An 18,317-nucleotide genomic window follows, 5' to 3' on the forward strand; every position below is an offset into this window, starting at 1 on the left:
GGAACCCATGTCCTTTCTTCGGGGCCGTACCCTTCCCAGTCCACCAGGTACTCCAACTGGCCACCACGACGTCGGGAACGCAAGATCTCCTTCACTGCGTAGACGGCTCCTTCTTCTAGGAGCAGTGGAGGAGGGGGTTCCTCTTCGTGGTCAGGCTCTGTGGAGGGAAGAACAGGATCGTGATAGGGTTTCAGGAGTGATACGTGGAATGTAGGGTGAATACGGTAGTGAGAGGGTAATTGTAGTTTGTAGGTGACGGGGTTAACCTGTTCCACGATGGTGAAGGGACCAACAAATCGGGGACTTAACTTGCGAGAGGGCAGTCGCATGCGTATGTCCCGGGTGGATAGCCACACCTTTTGTCCGGGTGTGTATCTGGGTTCTTCAGACCTTCTCCTATCGGCGGTTACCTTGCTTCGACGGACTGCCCTCTGCAGATGTTGATGAGCCTCGTCCCAGACTCTCTCGCTCTCCCGGAACCAGTGATCCACTGCGGGGACATCAGATGGTTCGCCATCCCAGGGAAAGAGCGGTGGTTGGAAGCCCAGGACGCACTGGAATGGCGTGAGTCCGGTGGAGGGTTGCCGCAGTGAATTTTGGGCATATTCTGCCCAGCCCAAATACTGGCTCCAGGAGTTCTGGTGACCACTGCAGAAGGTCCTCAGGAACCGTCCCACCTCCTGAATCTTCCTCTCTGTCTGCCCGTTGGTTTGGGGATGATATCCAGAAGAGAGGCTGACGGCCACACCTAGGAGCTTGAAGAAGGCTTTCCATAGACGTGAGATGAACTGTGGACCTCTGTCCGACACAATATCTTCTGGAATACCAAATGACCTGAAGACTTGATTAAAGATATTGTCGGCAGTTTCAAAGGCTGTGGGAAGACCTTTCAGAGGGATTAGTTTGACAAACTTTGAGAATCTATCTACTATGACTAGAATACAGGTATTACCTTCTGACGAAGGGAGGTCAGTGATAAAGTCCACTCCTAGGTGTGACCAGGGACGGTTCGGAATCGGCAAGGGATGGAGCTTTCCAGCGGGTAGATGACGTGGGCTCTTGGATTGGGCACAGTCCTTACAGCCCTGAACATATTGCCTCACATCCCTTGCCATGTTTGGCCACCAGAATCGTTGGGATACTAGCGAGAGAGTATTGTTGATCCCTGGATGTCCAGTGCCTAGCGAGGTATGTAAGGAGTGGATCAGATCTACCCGGTGTTCAGGTGGTATGAACTGCCGATGAGGAGGGCATCCCGGCGGAGCAGGAGCTTCCGGAGTGGCAACGACTGGAGGAGCGTTCCAGGTGATCGGACAAATGGAGATGTGTTCGGGAAGAATCTTCGTTGGGAGTTCTTCATGATCGTGATGCTCGTGTAAACGAGAGAGAGCGTCTGCTCTTAGATTCTTGGGTCCTGGACGATAGGAAATGGAGAAATCAAAACGTGAGAAGAAAAGTGACCATCTGGCTTGACGTGGACATAGTCTCTTGGCCTCTTTGATGTACTGGAGGTTTTTGTGATCTGTGATCACCTGGAACGGATGTTTGGCTCCCTCCAACCAGTGACGCCACTCCTCCAAGGCTAGCTTGATTGCTAGAAGCTCCCTGTCTCCTATGCTGTAATTCTGCTCCGCCGGGCTCAACTTCCGAGAGAAATAGGCACAGGGATGCAGTCGGGGCGGTGTATCATGATGTTGAGATAATACTGCCCCGACGCCGGTGGTGGATGCGTCCACTTCCACCACGAAAGGAAGATTTGGGTCAGGATGAGTCAGGAGTGGGGCCCTTGTGAACTCCTTCTTAAGAAGGCGGAAGGCTGCGGCTGCTTCTTTGGTCCACTCCAGTCCTTTGGGTTTACCCTTGAGGAGATTAGTGAGAGGTGATGTAATCCTGCTGTAGTCCTTGATAAATCGTCTATAAAAGTTAGCAAACCCAAGAAACCTCTGGAGCTCCTTAATGGAAGTGGGTTCTGACCAGGATAGAACAGCCTCAATTTTCTTCCCATCCATACGTATACCGGTTTGGTCAATGATGTATCCCAGGAAATGAATCGACTTCTGGTGGAATGAGCATTTCTCCGCTTTGAGGTAGAGGTGATGTTCTCTCAATGTGTGTAGGACCTCCGCAACGTGTTGGCGATGTTCGGCCTCACTCCGGGAGTAAATGAGGATGTCATCTATGTACACTATTACACAGTGGTGAAGAAACTCCCGGAAACTTCATTCATGAAGTTTTGGAATACGGAGGGGGCGTTGACCAGACCGTAAGGCATGACCTCATATTCATAGTGGCCAGTAGGGGTCACGAATGCTGTCTTCCATTGGTCCCCCTCACGTATTCTTATCAGATTATACGCGCTGCGGAGGTCCAATTTAGTGAAGACTTTAGCTTCTCGGAGCTGTTCCAAAGCGGCTGGTACCAGAGGAAGGGGATATCGGTATTTTACTGTACCGTTATTTAGGACCCTGTAGTCGATGCATGGACGCAGCCCTCCGTCCTTCTTGGCCACAAAGAAGAAGCTTGAGGCGGCTGGTGATTTTGAGTGACGTATGTACCCCTGACTCAGAGCCTCCCTTATGTAATCTTCCATTGCCTGATTCTCTGGAAGCGAGAGCGGGTAGATCCTACCTCTTGGCAACTGGGCATCTGGAACTAGGTCGATCGCGCAGTCCCATGGCCGATGCGGCGGTAGCTGGGAAGCTCTCTTGGGGCAGAAGACATCATGAAAGGAGCTGTACTCCTTAGGAATGTGGATAGACTGCTTCTCAGGAGGGCTCTCGACCGATGTTGCAAACAAAGAAATGGGGTTCCGACCTTGAAGAGGGAGATTTGGAAAACAGGCAGGTGTACATCCAGATCCCCATTTCTTATCTCTCCTGTGCCCCAAGAGATGATGGGATCGTGCTTCACCAGCCACGGGCGCCCTAGAATGATGTCCATATTTGCACCCTCCAGAACCAGAAATTGAATCCTCTCTTGATGTAACACCCCCCACTTGAAGAAGGATGTCTTCGCATTGTCGATGGATACGGGTCGAAGATCGAGTGCACTGGGTTATCGGTTGTATCTGGTATATATGCGAGGACGCCTCAGTACGGAGGTGGAGTTGACGACAGAGGGATTGGGAGATGAAGTTCCCTGCTGACCCGGAGTCGATGAGGGCTGTGACAAGGAGAGAAATAGAGGCAGTAGTTATTTGTACGGTGGTAGTAAGTGGTTTACATTGTTCAATATTCGTACTGAATACACTCACTGAAGTCCGAATGGGACGAAGGGGACACTCCATACGGGTGTGTCCACTGACACCGCAGTATAGACACAGACCCCGGGTCAGCCTCCTCTGTCGTTCCGCTGATGTCAGTCTTCCAGACTCTATTATCATGGGTTCTGGTTCTGGAGAGGCTGTTGACTCAGGCGATTGGAGGAGTGCAGACGAGGGGGTGATGGTGTCCTGTTGATAGGAACGAAGACGATCGGAACATCGGAGAGAATGTTGGATGAATCTCTCCAGACCCATTGTATCATCTAATGTGGCCAGTTGGATTCGGAGAGTGGGTTCCAAGCCGAGCCGGTACGTGGTCAACAACGATCTCTCATTCCATCCACTTGCAGCTGCTAGAGTGCGAAACCGGAGAGCATATTCCTGTGTAGATAGAGTACCTTGCTTTAGATGATACAGCTGCTCTCCAGCGGCTACTTCCCCATCAGAACGTCCAAACACCTCTTTGAAATACTCCGTGAAGGTAGTGATGGAATTCATGACCGGCCCGGCTTGGTTCCAGATCGTCTCAGCCCATTTAAGTGCAGGTCCAGAGAGTAGAGATACGATGTAGGCGATCTTTGACTTATCTGTGGGATATAGAGAAGGTTGCATTTCGAATATGAGGGAACATTGTAACAGAAAACCATTGCACTCCCCCGCTCCGCCTGAGTAGGGCGCTGGTCGGGCCATGGGACTGGAAGGAAGGGCCGAAGAAGAAACTGTGGAGGCGGAAGTGCTCGGTGCTGGTGGTGCGTTGGAAAGTGGAGCTGGTGGCTGTAGAATCCGCTTCAACTGGTCCACCAGCTCTTGAAAGTGATCGGGGGTGCTCATGTTGTCGTCGTTATAGGTCCGGGCTTCTGTTATGAAGCGGACAGGAGACAGAGGTAAGGAAACGTTAGGGTGTTTATTGAATGACAACAAGGAGCACATGAAGGATAGCCAGGAGGATCAGGAATGATGTTGGGGTCTTCTCCTCCGTGGCTGGGTAACAGGAATACACGAGGATGGACAGCACACACCAGATACAGCTGACAGAGGATGACACAGACTTGGAAGGACTGGAAGACAGGACGATACGGGAGGACCAGGAAGACTAGGGAGGAATACAAAGAGAACAGGTAAGTAAATCGTTTGTTTAGCTGAGGATGACTACGCTGAGTGGTCGCTCAGTTGTCCGCTTTCGTCGAGACGAGCCCGGACAATGAGCGACTGGAGTGCTGTGCTTTTATCTGGTGCTCGTGAATGTGATGCAGCTGTGTGCTCATTAGAAGTCAGGTGATGGTGATCTTCGTGAGTGGGGATCGTGAGAGCCTGACCAATCCGTGACATAAATCATATCTCAATGCATTTACTGGGGCACTGGAGATTTTTACTGGGGCACGTAATGCCCCAGTAAATTGGGTAATTGATAATTGGGTCTAGCGACGCCCCTGGTGCAAATTATTTTTGACAAAGGTGGCAACACCAAAGCTCCAAAAATGTAAAATGTATTAAATTAAAAAGGCTGACACAAAGCATGTTACGCCACACGGCTCTTCATCAGACAGAGTTTATCACAATCAGGTGCACCTTTTAGTACACTTCCGAATCACATGATATCCTATCGCATATAAAGAAAAACGAATATATATGTACACATATATATATATATATATATATGCACACACATACATATATACACATACACACACACACACACACACACACGCACACGCACACACACACACACATATATATATATATATATATATATATATATATATATATATATATATATATATATATATATATATATATATATATATATATCGTCACCTTATAATTATAAGGTTGAGTTATTGACATATTCTTATTAAATGACAACTTATTTACATTATGTGATGACTTTTTTTTTTTTTTTTTTTTTACAAATGTTACACACATACTGTTTGCTAAATGGAATGCAAAAACTTTGAAGCTCAATATCTCAAAATCATTCAGAAAGCAGATAGAACCTTATAATTCCAAGGTGACTATATATATATATATATATATATATATATATATATATATATATATATATATATATATATATATATATATATATACATAGACTCATAAATAAATTATAAAACTTAGAGGCTCAACAAATGGTAATAGTGTTTGTTTACAAAGTCTTTAAACACTGTCTAATACAGGCATGGGCAAACTCGATCCTCGAGGGCCGGTGTCCTTACAGAGTTTTACTCCAACTCTAATCAAACACACCTGAGCACACTAATTAGTGTCTTCAAGATCACTAGAAAGCTACAAGCAGGTGTGTTTGATTAGGGTTGGTGCAAAACTATGCAGGGACACCGGCCCTCCTGGATCGAGTTTGCCCATCCCTGGTCTAATATCACATGGCCAGAAAGGGATTCTTTGGTAACACTTTATAATATCTACACACTATGAATCATTTACTAAGCATTAGCATCTAGTGAATTTCCTATCTGTTAAGCATTAACTGTACATTAATAAACGTTAGTAAGCAGTTCATAACTGCAGCTACAAATGATCTATTCTTGACTTACAACCACATTCATAATGTGCTTAATATTTTTGCTTTCATACTTTGTTAATGATTTACTTTTCATTACTAGATTAAGTATTGCATTATTAACAAACCAGTTATATTTAAAAGTAGTCGATGGTTTTTGACCTAATCTAAAGTGAGGACTATTTATGCTTAATAAATCCCTTGTAAATGACAACTAAAGGCTCAGTATCAATTGAACAATCATCATTGCAAACTTATCTAAAAAGTAAAATTACTGTAAAGTTTAAACTTTGCTGAATAACAGGAGTCAAAATGCAACATAAAATTGGATAAAACAACAGCAATATAGTAATTTAACAATATAATAAGATGCAATGTTTAAACTGTACAGTAATTGTATTTTAGATAAGGTTTCAGAGATTTATTTTTTATTTGATACAGTTTCATTTGTGTATCTTCAAATGAATAGGAATGAATAATGTTGTTGATGTTTGTTTTTCCTGTTTGGAATATAACTGAGCCTTTAAATGTTATTTATAAGGGATTTATAAAGCATAAATAGTCCTCACTTTAGATTAGGTCACAAAACTGGATGTAATTGAGTTAATCAGAATCAGAATCAGTTTTATTGCCAAGTGTGCTTCACACACACAAGGAATTTGTTTTGGCTACAGAAGCTTCCAGTGTACATAAAGTGACAAGTGACAACACAAAATAAATCTGAAAAAATAAAATAATAATAAAAAATGATGAACATTAAACAGATGCGGTTAGTGAAGAAACCTGGATGTTGAGTTGTATGTACAGTTTGTTATAAATATACAGGTTATAAAGTGCTGTGTACAAGTGCGAATGTAGAGAGTATTGCATTGTATATTGATATAAGGTGCTGTGTACAAGTGCGTATGAGAAAGTATTGCACATATTTCTTGCACAGTAGGGGAATATTTAACTGTTCATAAGGTAGACAGCCCGAGGAAAGAAACTTTTCCTGTGTCTGGCTGTTTTTGTGCTTGGTGCTCTGAAGCGCCGACCAGACGGTAACAGTTCGAACAGGTAGTGTGCTGGGTGTGAGGGGTCCAGAGTGATTTTGCAAGCCCTTTTACTCACTCTGGAAGAGTACAGTTCTTGAAGTGTAGGAAGGGTTGTGCCAGTGATTCGTTCAGCAGTCCGGACTATTCGCTGTAGTCTACGGAGGTCGGTTTTGGCAGCTGAGCCGAACCAGACGGTGATTGAAGTGCAGAGGATGGATTGGATGACAGCTGAGTACGAGCAGCTCCTGTGGCAGGTTGAACTTCCTCAGCTGACGAAGGAAGTACAGCCTCTGCTGGGCTTTCTTCACAATAGAGTCTATATGAATGTCCCACTTCAGATCCTGAGAGATGGTGGTGCCCAGGAACCTGAATGACTCTACTGCAACCACAGTGCTGTTCATGATGGTGATTGGGGGGAGTGCAGGGGGGTTTCTCCTGAAGTCCACTATCATCTCCACTGTTTTTAGCGTGTTCAGCTCCAGGTTGTTGTATCTGCACCAAAACGCCAGCCGCTCCACCTCCTGTCTGTATGCAGACTCGTCACCGTTCTGGATGAGGCCGATAACAATAGTGTCGTCTGCAAACTTAATGAGTTTGATGGAGGGGTCTTTTGCAGTGCAGTCGTTGGTGTACAGGGAGAAGAGCAGTGGAGAAAGAACACATCCCTGGGGGGCACCAGTGCTGATGGTGCAGCTGTCGGATGTGATTTTGCCCATTCTGACTAGCTGTTGTCTATCTGTCAGAAAGCTGGTGATCCATTGACAGACAGAGCTAGGAACAGAGAGCTGGGCCAGTTTGTACTCAAGCAGTGATGGGACGATGGTGTTAAAGGCAGAACTGAAGTCCACAAACAGAATCCTTGCGTAGTTCCCTGGTTTGTCCAGATGTTGTAGGGTATAATGCAGTCCCATGTTGACTGCATCATCCACAGACCGGTTTGCTCTATAGGCGAACTGCAGGGGGTCCAGCAGGGGTCCAGTGATGTCCTTCAGATATGCTAGCACCAGTCTTTCGAATGACTTCATGGCCACAGATGTTAAGGCCACAGGTCTGTAGTTATTGAGTCCTGTGATCTTTGGATTCTTCGGGATTGGGATGATGGTGGAGCGCTTAAAGCAGGATGGAACTTTGCGCTGTTCCAGTGATCTATTGAAGATATGTGAGAAAATGGGAGCCAGCTGGTCAGCGCAGGTTCTCAGACAGGCTGGTGAGACACCATCTGGCCCTGGTGCTTTCCTTCTCTTCTGTTTACTGAAGATCTGACGCACATAATCCTCACTGATCTGAAGAGCAGGGGGGGAGAGTAAGATGGCTGGAGGTGTTGATGGCTGCGTAGGGCGATGGTCCGGGCTGTGTTGATATGGTATTGATGGCCGTGTAGGGAGACGGCCCGGGCTGTGTTGATGTGGTGTTGATGGCTGTGTAGGGAGATGGTCCGGGCTGTGTTGATGTGGTGTTGATGGCTGTGTAGGGAGATGATCCGGGCGGGTGTGAGGTGTCTGATCATAGGTGTCAAACCTGCAGTAGAACATATTCAGCTCATTTGCAATATGTTTATTGCTGTCGATACTGGGGGACGATGTCTTGTAATTAGTGAAATCTTTTAAGCCTCTCCACACTGATGCAGGGTCGTTAGCTGAAAACTGGTTTTGCAGCTTTTTGGCATAGCTTTTCTTAGCCACACCAATCTCCTTTGTCAATGTGTTCCTGGCCTGATTGTACAGGATTCTGTCACCACTCCTGTAAGCATCCTCTTTGGCCTGACGAAGCTGTCTAAGTTTTGGTGTGAACCATGGTTTATCATTGTTAAATGACAAGTAAGTCCTGGTAGGGATGCATAACTCCTCACAGAAACTGATGTATGATGTTACAGTCTCTGTGAGCTCGTCCAGATCTGTGGCTGCAGCTTCAAAAACATTCCAGTCAGTGCACTCAAAACAGGCTTGTAAGACCTGCTCTGTGTCGTTGGTCCATCTCTTGACAGTCCTTAATACTGGCTTAGTAGTTTTAAGTTTTTGCCTGTAAGTTAGTATAAGATGAACCAGGCAGTGATCGGAGAGTCCTAGAGCTGCTCTGGCGACGGAGCGATATGCATCCTTTATTGTGGTGTAGCAATGGTCCAAAATGTTATTGTCTCTGGTGGGGCATGTAATGTGCGGTTTGAATTTAGGCAGCTCATGTGTGAGTTTTGCCTGATTAAAGTCCCCAAGTATGATAAAAACAGAGTCCGGGTGTTGTTGTTCTGTCTCTGTGATCAGATCAGCCAGCTGTTGCAGCGCAGTACTCACGTGTGCTTGCGGTGGAATGTAAACATAGACGAGAATGAACGAGGAAAACTCTCTTGGTGAATAAAACGGCTTACAGTTAATGAAAAGCACTTCCACATCAGGACAGCACATCTTCTTTAACACAGTTACATCCGTACACCACCTTTTGTTGATGTAAAAGCATGTCCCACCACCACGCGTTTTGCCTGTTGACTCCGTATCGCGATCTGCTCTGTACAGCTGAAAATCCGGTAGGTTAAATTCGCTGTCCGGAATGGCTTCGTTTAGCCAGGTTTCCGTGAAACACAGGACAGCAGAGTTGTTAAAGTTCTTGTCTTTGCATGTGAGCAGAAGTAGTTCGTTCATTTTGTTAGGAAGAGAGCGGAGATTCGCCAGGTGAATGCTGGGCAGCGCCGTTCTGAAGCCGCGCTGTCTTAGCCTGACGAGCGCGCCGGCTCGCTTCCCACGCTTGCGCGTCTTGTAGCGTTTCCACAATGCGGCTGCTCCACCGACCACAATGTTCCGCAAAACGCCACAAAAATCAAAATCCAGTTCTTGATTAGTTGGTGTGCACTGCCGAATGTTCAGCAGCTCGTCCCTGGTGTAACTGATTGTATTTGATAAACATAAAACAGGACAGACTAACAAAAACAGTGCAAACACTGGAGAGCCCCACACCGAAGCGGCCATCCGTGGCGCCATCTTGATGAGGTCTGAGTGTGCAGCATTATTTCATAAAGCATTTATTAACATATAAATTAACTATAAGTATATGCCTGAATAATAAGATTTGTAAATGTTAATTTTAATAGTTTATTAATCATTTACTAACTCATTCAAAATGATCTTTAAAAAACACCAACTATTCTTAAATAAATGGTTTGTAAATAATGCAATACTTAATTTAGTAATGAAAAATAAATAATTAACAAAGTAGGAAAGTACAAATATTAAGCACATTATAAACGTGGTTGTAAGTCAAGAACACAGCATTTGTATCTGCAGTTATACACTGCTTACTAACGTTTATTAATGTAGAGTTAATGCTTAACACATAATGAATTCACTATTTGTTAATGTTTAATAAATGGTTCATAGTGTGTAGTTATTATAAAGTGTTACCGATTCTTTTTTTTATAAATTGATAAAATATTGATGAATGTTATGCAGCCATGTTATGAAGTCCAGAGACTGTTGTGTACACTTTTATATATATATATATATATATATATATATATATATATATATATATATATGTATATATATATATATATATATATATATATATATATATATATATATATATATATATATATATGTATGTATATATATATATATATATATATATATATATATATATATATATATATATATATATATATATATATATATATATATGTATTCCAACGTGTAGATTGGCTGTCTGTACCTGGGAGTACTTTGTGATGTCTGAGTGTGCAGCATTATTTCATGAGAAAGACGGTTCAAACCAATCAACGCGCTCTATTGTGTATGCGCATAATGTTTCATTATGACGTAAAGATAATGGATCTAAACACGGTGAGATTCTTTTCGGGTGAAGCTAAAACAAGTCACGTGCGAGTAAACTCTCCTTGGTCAGAGTTTCAGTTTATTTCGCAAAGTCCTGCTCAGCTGTCATGCGTCCTTATTTTAATTTATGATGATGAGCAATAAGACAATATTAGCGAAAAGCTGCACTTTAATTTTGAATTGTGACACCCACAGACATCGTCACAAAGTATAAATCAGAGGCAAGACTCTCTCAAACAGAATTATGCATTATAGGCTTTACATTATAGAGATAAATAACGTCCTGGTTACGTACGTAACCCACGTTCCCCGAATAGGGAACGGAGACGTGTGTCTGTATAAACAGTCTTTTGGGAGTGCTTTAGACGACCAATCACTTCTGAAGATAAGAAAACGGGCAAATGAAATGCCAATTGAATTGGCGGAGCTTAGCTCCACAGCTGAAACTGATGAGCCAATTAGGGCTATATCAGTCGGCTGCTGGAACCAGCTCATAAGAATTTGCCTGCTGAAGAGCCGATCACTCAGCTCCCAGCTATGTACGTAACCAGGAACTTCTACGTGTGTCTGTATAAACAGACTTTTGGGAGACTGTATGGAAAGCGCCACAGCAGCTAAGCCTGTCGCGCTCCTGATGTGTAGTTTGCCAAGCCAAAGCGTGAGTGCACTGACATCACCAAGAGCGCAACCTTTCAACGTCCCCTAGGCCCAACATATTACCATTACATGGGAATAAAAGTTTTAAATCGGGGGTCGTAGGTGTGCTTTTACCTAGCTAATATAGACTAGGGATTTTGGAAATACGACAGTACGTTGGGAAAGCGTGCCAGTCCCCGAAGGGGGAGGATGCATCGGAGACCACCTGCTACCCTAAAAGGGGAGACCTGATGGTAAGGAGACATATGGACTAGCCCTAATGAGGGGGAGTGCTACATATGATAAGCTGGTTAGCGGTTTAGGGAAGACACGGGACCGCCTAATAAGGGGGAACACACTGTGGTAATAATGCATATGACATCACCAAATGGGGATGCACAAAGCTGGCACCGATCCTCAATATGCTTGTAGACCAAATGAGCATACCAACCGCACACTGAGCCATGCACTCGACTCCTCGGCTGAGTCGATGCTGGGGGCCTCGGAGGAATTCTCTAGGGTTCGCCTGGGAAGGGGAACTTACTAGTAGAGTAGGAAAAGCGCACGCATCTCCGGGTTAGGGAGCCTGGCGCAGCAAGCGTTTGTGACACCGAGCTTAATTCCCGCCCGATTGATTGGGATTACCTAATAACCGGGAAAAAACTGCTCCACTCGGAGGTTATAAAACCTCGCAAATGTGTTAGGTGTCGCCCAACCCGCAGCTCTGCAGATATCTGTGAGAGAGGCACCGCGTGCTAACGCCCATGAGGAAGCGACACCTCAGAGAGTGCGCTCTCACGTTAGGGGGGCGCGGCTCGCCCTGGCATAGATAAGCGAGGGCAATGGCATCAACTAACCAGTGGGCCAACCTCTGTTTTGATACGGCACTTCCTTTCTGCCGACCACCGTAACAGATAAAGTTCTCATGATCTTACATTTTGCGTTCGTACCACATAAAGGCGCAAAGCGCGAACGGGACAAAGCAGTGAGTGGGCTGGGCCTGCCTTCTCTGCAGGCAGCGCTTGAAGGTTCACCACCTGATCTCTAAAATGGGGTGGCAGGAACCTTGGGCACATAGCCAGGTCGGGGTCTCAGGACAACGTGAGAGTAACCTGGCCCGAATTCAAGGCACGATTCGCTGACCGAAAATGCCTCCAGATCCCCAACTCTCTTGAATGGCGCCAATGCGATCAGCAGAGCTGTCATTAATGACAGAGATACCGACTCGGGTGGCTAAAACGGATCTCTCTGCAGACCCACCAGAACTATAGAGAGATCCCAAGAGGGCATGAGAGGGGGGCGGGATGGATTTAATCGCCGCGCGCCTCTGAGGAATCGGATGATTAGATCATGCTTCCCGAGCATGTTGCCATCCACCGCGTCATGATGAGCGGAGATCGCTGCCACGTAAACCTTCAGTGTGGAGGGTGACAGCCTACGCTCCAGCTTATCCTGAAGGAAGGATAACACAATGCTAATCTGGCAAGTTCGGGGGTCTTCTCGGTGAGAAGCGCACCACTCAGAGAATAGACTCCACTTCAGGGCGTAGGCATGCCTCGTAGAGGGTGCTCTAGCCTGAGTGATGGTGTTAAGTACCGCGGGCGGTAAGTCACCTAAGTCCTCCGCGCTCCGTCTATGGACCACACGTGGAGGTTCCAGAGATCTGGGCGTGGGTGCCAGATGGTGCCCCGTCCCTGAGAGAGGAGGTCCTCCCTTAGGGGAATGCGCCAAGGAGGAGCCGCCGCGAGGAGTGTGAGCTCCGAAAACCAGGTCCGGTTGGGCCAGAGGGGCGCAACAAACAAGACCTGCTCCTCGTCCTCCCTGACTTTGCACAAAGTTTGTGCGATTAGGCTCACTGGGGGAAATGCATATTTGCGCGTACCCGATGGCCAGCTGTGAGCCAGTGCATCCGTGCCGAGGGGGGCCTCGGTCAGGGAATAAAACAGCAGGCAATGAGCGTTCTCGGTGGAAGCAACAGATCGATCTGGGCTTCCTCAAAGCGCACCCATATCAGCTGGGTTGAATCGGGGTGGAGTCTCCACTCTCCTCGGGACACTAGCTGCCGTGAGAGCGCATCGGCTGCACAGTTGAGCTCGCCCGGAATGTGAATGGCACGCAGTGATTTCAGCTGCGTGTGACTCCAAAGGAGCAGACGGCGAGCGAGCTGAGACATGCGGTGAGAGCGCATACCCTCCATACGGTTGATATAAGCCACCGCCGCCATGTTGTCCGTCCTGACCAGCATGTGTTTCTGCTCCAGCACCGGAAAAAGCGGCGGAGAGCCAGATACACTGCCAACAGCTCCAGGCAGTTGATATGCCAATGCAGGCGGAGTCCGGATCACGAACCCGCGGCTGCATGCTCGTTGCACACAGCCCCCCAGCCCGTGCTGGAGGCATGTGTCATTACGACAACATGCCTGGATACTAGCCCTAGGAGCACTCGGGCCCGTAGAAAAGCCAGATCCGTCCAGGGGCTGAGGGTGCGGAGACACAGCAGAGTGATGTGCACCCGGTGCGTACCCGCGCGCCATGCCCGTCTGGGGACTCGATCGCGAAGCCAACGCTGAAGTAGTCTCATATGAAGCAAACCGAACTGCGTGACTGCGGCTGCGGCTGCGGATGCCATATGCCCCAGGAGCCTCTGAAAACATTTCAGTGGGACCACTATTTTCCTGTATAGCTCGTTTACACAGGAAAGCATTAGCCTGGCGTGCTCCTCGGAGAGGCGCGCAACCATAGCATTCGAATCCAGCTCCAGCCCGAGGTAAGAGATCCTCTGCACAGGGCAAAGTTTGCTCTTCTCTCGGTTGACCTGAAACCCCAACTGGTCGAGGTGCCGAAGCATAATCAACTGATCGCGAGAGGAGGCTAGAATGAGCCAATCATCGAGATAGTTGAGTGTACGGATGCCCGCAAGCCGCAGTGGCGCAGAGCACCCTTCGCGAGCTTGGTGAAAACCCGCGGAGACAGAGAGAGCCTGAAGGGGAGGACTTTGTACTGCCACGCTCGTCCTTCCAAACCGGAGAAAGGGGCGGTGGCGTGAAAGAATAGAGACATGAAAATACGCATCCTTCAGGTCTATGGCTGCAGACCAATCTTGTGGACGGACGCTCTGAAGCGAGCGTTTCTGCGTAAGCATTCTGAAAGGCATTTAGTGTAAATGACAGTTCAGTCTGCGCAGATCTAGGATTGGTCTTAACCCCCCGCTCTTTTTGGGCACGATGAAATACGGGCTGTAGAACCTGGACTCCATCTCGGCTGGAGGGACCTGCTCGATTGTATCCTTCGCCAGGAGGATCGCAATCTCCTCTCGCAAGACAGGGGATAACCCTCGTGAAAAGCACACAAGTGAACTTGGGAGGGCGAATAGCGAACTGAATCGCATAGCCGATTCTGACCGTCCGTATGAGCCACCGTGATGCGCTGGGCAGCAGTAACCAGGCTGGCAGAGTGCGCGCTAATGGCACCATCGGAGCGATCACTGACGTGCCAGCGGAGGGGCAGCTCGGGATGGGAGTGCTCATCCGGGAAGTGGTGCGTACCGGGGAAGAGCTGAAAATAAGAGAATTTCTCTTACCTTCCTCCCTGGATCCCGCGGTGATGCCAGAGTGAGAGAAAGGAGTCCGTTCTGCTGCACTCTGAGGGCCTGAGGCGAAGGGTCCCGGTGCTGCGAGCTGGAAGGCAGAGCGTCCCAGACTGGCAGTACTCGGGATCGCGCATCCGGAGAGAGAGAAATTTCTTTTGGAAATTTGGTTGCCGCCAGCCCAGGGGCCGGCAGCGAAGAGTTTAAAGTCGTTGTGGACTGATGTAATAATCTTCGGCCCCCCCACCAAGGAAAGAGCAGGTCCCCTCTTCTCCGAATGGCCCGTCCCAGAAACGCTTCGCGGTCCGTTTACTGGACTTAGCGGCGCCCTGGGGCGGGGGCGTTGCAGTCCCACGGGAGGCTCGGCATTGCCGCCTGGCCGGTGGAGCGGGCAGCGGAAGCGGAGCAGATGTTGAAGCCGCGGGTGGACGCCCTCGGCGAGGAGCAGCTGCAGCGGGAGGAGCAGTTTTTCGAGCCCGTTGATAGATGACCTCACCCCTCGCCTTGGACTGCTTTTTACCGCGGAGAATTCCTGGGTAAACTCCCCAACGGTGTCGCCGAAAAGGCCAGCCTCGGATATGGGAGCGTTAAGAAAGCAAGCTTTGTCAACGTTTCTCATATCGCCAAGCTCAGCCAAGGGTGGCATTCCTGGACCACTAATGTGGCCATCGTCTTCCCCAGGGCACGAGCAGCCGATTTGATAGTCATGAGAGCATAATCGGTAGCTGTGCGGAGCCCATGCAGCAAGCCTGGGGGAGAACCGCCCTCCTGCATCTTGGCCAGCTTCTCGACTTGGTAGCGTTGATAGGTGGCCATAGCATGCAGAGCGGAGGTGGCCTGGCCCGCAGCAGTGTAGGCTCTGGCCGTGAGAGACTCAGATAACCTGCACGCTTTGGAAGGGACTGTGGGCGAATCTCTCCGAGTGGAGCAGCTCTGCGGACAGAGCACGCTCCACCTGGGGAACCGCCTCATATCCCCCTGGCTGCTCCGAGCGAGAGTGCACGAGGACCGGGCAGAAAAAGGTGCCCTCCATGCCTGCGTGGGCTCTCTGTGTACCCCCGGGAAGAAGGGGACGGGGGGGGTCTAGAAGGCTTCGCCTTCTTCGCCCCCCACGTAGCACCCGTCTAAGTGGTCCGGCCGCGGTTCTGGGGGACAAGCCATCTCCAGTCCCACAACCGAAACAGCCCGGGATAACACGGCTAACATGTCCGATTCCAGATCCAAAACCACCCTGACAACCCCGGGGTCCGGATCTTCATTGAAGCAAATGAAAGCGCGGCCAACCTGAAGGATGGACTAGCGCTCGCACTCGAAGCAGAGACAGAGCGCACTGATGAGGAGTGAGGGGTCCGCTGGCCTGAAGGCGACGGAATAGCCCCCACTGTAACCCTCAGGCCTGCCCGAGTGCTAACCGCTTGGCGGGGAGCAGCAGGGGTGACTTGCCCTAATAAAAGAGCTTGCCGCGACCTCAGTTGCACAACAGTCAAGTCATCGCAATGCGGCCAAGAACTGTCCGCGAGCACCGCACCAACATGTTGGACCCCCAAGCATGTGATGCAGTACTTGTGCCTGTTATTCGGGGCGAGGAAACCACCGCATCCAGAAATGCACGGTCGAAACGACATCTTTTCCCCAACTTTATTTATAGAAATTTAAAAAAATTTACAAATATCACACAGTTTACAATATTACTGTACATTTTGACATAGAGAGAGAGAGAGAGAAGTAAACAAGGATCTAAATGATTATGACAAATACTGACCCCCAGATATATTTATATATTAAAAATAAAAATAAAACAACCACAACAGAAAAAATAAAATAAAATACCAACCAACAATTGTTTATACACCAAACTAAAAGCCTGGTCATGATGTCACATGAGATGTCACACAGCAGTTAAAAATGTAAAAATTAACTATCATCCAGTATGCAGGAAGTATACGTTTCCATATATTCAAGGAGAAAGCCCCAAATTTTATAAAAGTTTTTGGAAGAACCCTTCATACAGTGTCTAATTTGTTCCAGTTTTATGAAGAGAAAAATGTCATTAATCCACATGGAATGAGTAGGCGGAGCAGTTGACTTCCAATGTAGTAAAATACGGCGTCTGGCCAGGAGGGACACAAAAGCCACAAAATCTGCTTTGTATCGTGAACAGTGAACTGACAAGGAAGTGTACCAAACAGTGCTGTTGTAGATACAGGTTTAATTGCTTGCCCAACTACTTGAGACATTGTCTCAAATATTTCTGACCAATATCCACATAGAGTTGGGCAAAACCAAAACATATGTGCCAGTGTTGCAGGAGCCTGGCGACAACGGTCACAGAGAGGATCAACATCAGAGTAAATTTTTGAAAGCTTGACCTTAGTCCAATGAGAACGATGGAGTATTTTGCATTGGATCCAACCATGTTTAGCACACACAGATGAAGAATGTACCCTGTATAAAATGTTTTCCCACAGTTCATCTGAAATATCCTCTGTTAGGTCTTCTTCCCATTGGGTTTTTATGGATGTCAGTGAGCTTCTATGCAGAGAACATATTTTGTCATAAAAAACTGAAATCATACCTTTCCCAATAGATACTGGTTTAAGAATTAAATCTAGAGGAGTAGGGGAGGGGAGGTTAGGAAACTCAGGATACCTATTACGGATAAAGCTACGAACCTGTAAATATCGGAAAAAAAATTGTTTCTGGGCAACGAAAACTTATCTGAAAGCTGTTGAAAGGATGCAAAAACCTCATCTATATATAAATCTTTAAACATTGATAAACCATAAAATGTCCATTGTGAAAAAGTGCTGTCCATCATTGACGGTGGAAAAGCAAAGTTTGATGCTATAGGGGCTAATATTGAAAATTGTTGTAATACAAAGTAACGCCTAAACTGTCTCTAGATTCGTAATGATGTTTTTACAATTATATTTTTTGTATAGGGAGAGTGTGAACTATTAAAAGGGGAATATAACAGGGCAGTCAATGTAGTAGGGATGCACGAAGTTGCTTCTGTGGCAAGCCACATAGGTGTGCTTTCTGGCCTGGACTGGTTTAGCCAGTATTGAAAAATCCTGAGATTGGCAGCCCAGTAGTAATGTCTGAAGTTGGGTAAACCCATACCCCCCAAAGATTTAGGTCGCTGAAGAAGTGCTTTGCCGATCCTAGCAGTCTTTTTGTCCCAAATAAACTCTGACACTAATCTATCCAGTTTATGAAAAAAGGATTGAGAAAGAAAAATTGGAATGCACTGAAACAAATACGTAAACTTTGGGAGGATATTCATTTTTACAGAATTGATTCTGCCAGCTACAGACAAAGTAAGCACCGACCACCATTCAAAATCTTTCTGAGTTTGGAGCAGTAAATTATCAAAACTAAATTTTAAAAGGTCTTGAAATCTGTTGGTTATACTAACCCCAAGATATTTAAAATTATGTTGTGCAATTTTAAATGGTAAAGTA

The sequence above is a fragment of the Danio aesculapii genome, chromosome 10 (assembly GCF_903798145.1).
Source record: "Danio aesculapii chromosome 10, fDanAes4.1, whole genome shotgun sequence".
Taxonomy (NCBI): Eukaryota; Metazoa; Chordata; class Actinopteri; order Cypriniformes; family Danionidae; genus Danio; species Danio aesculapii.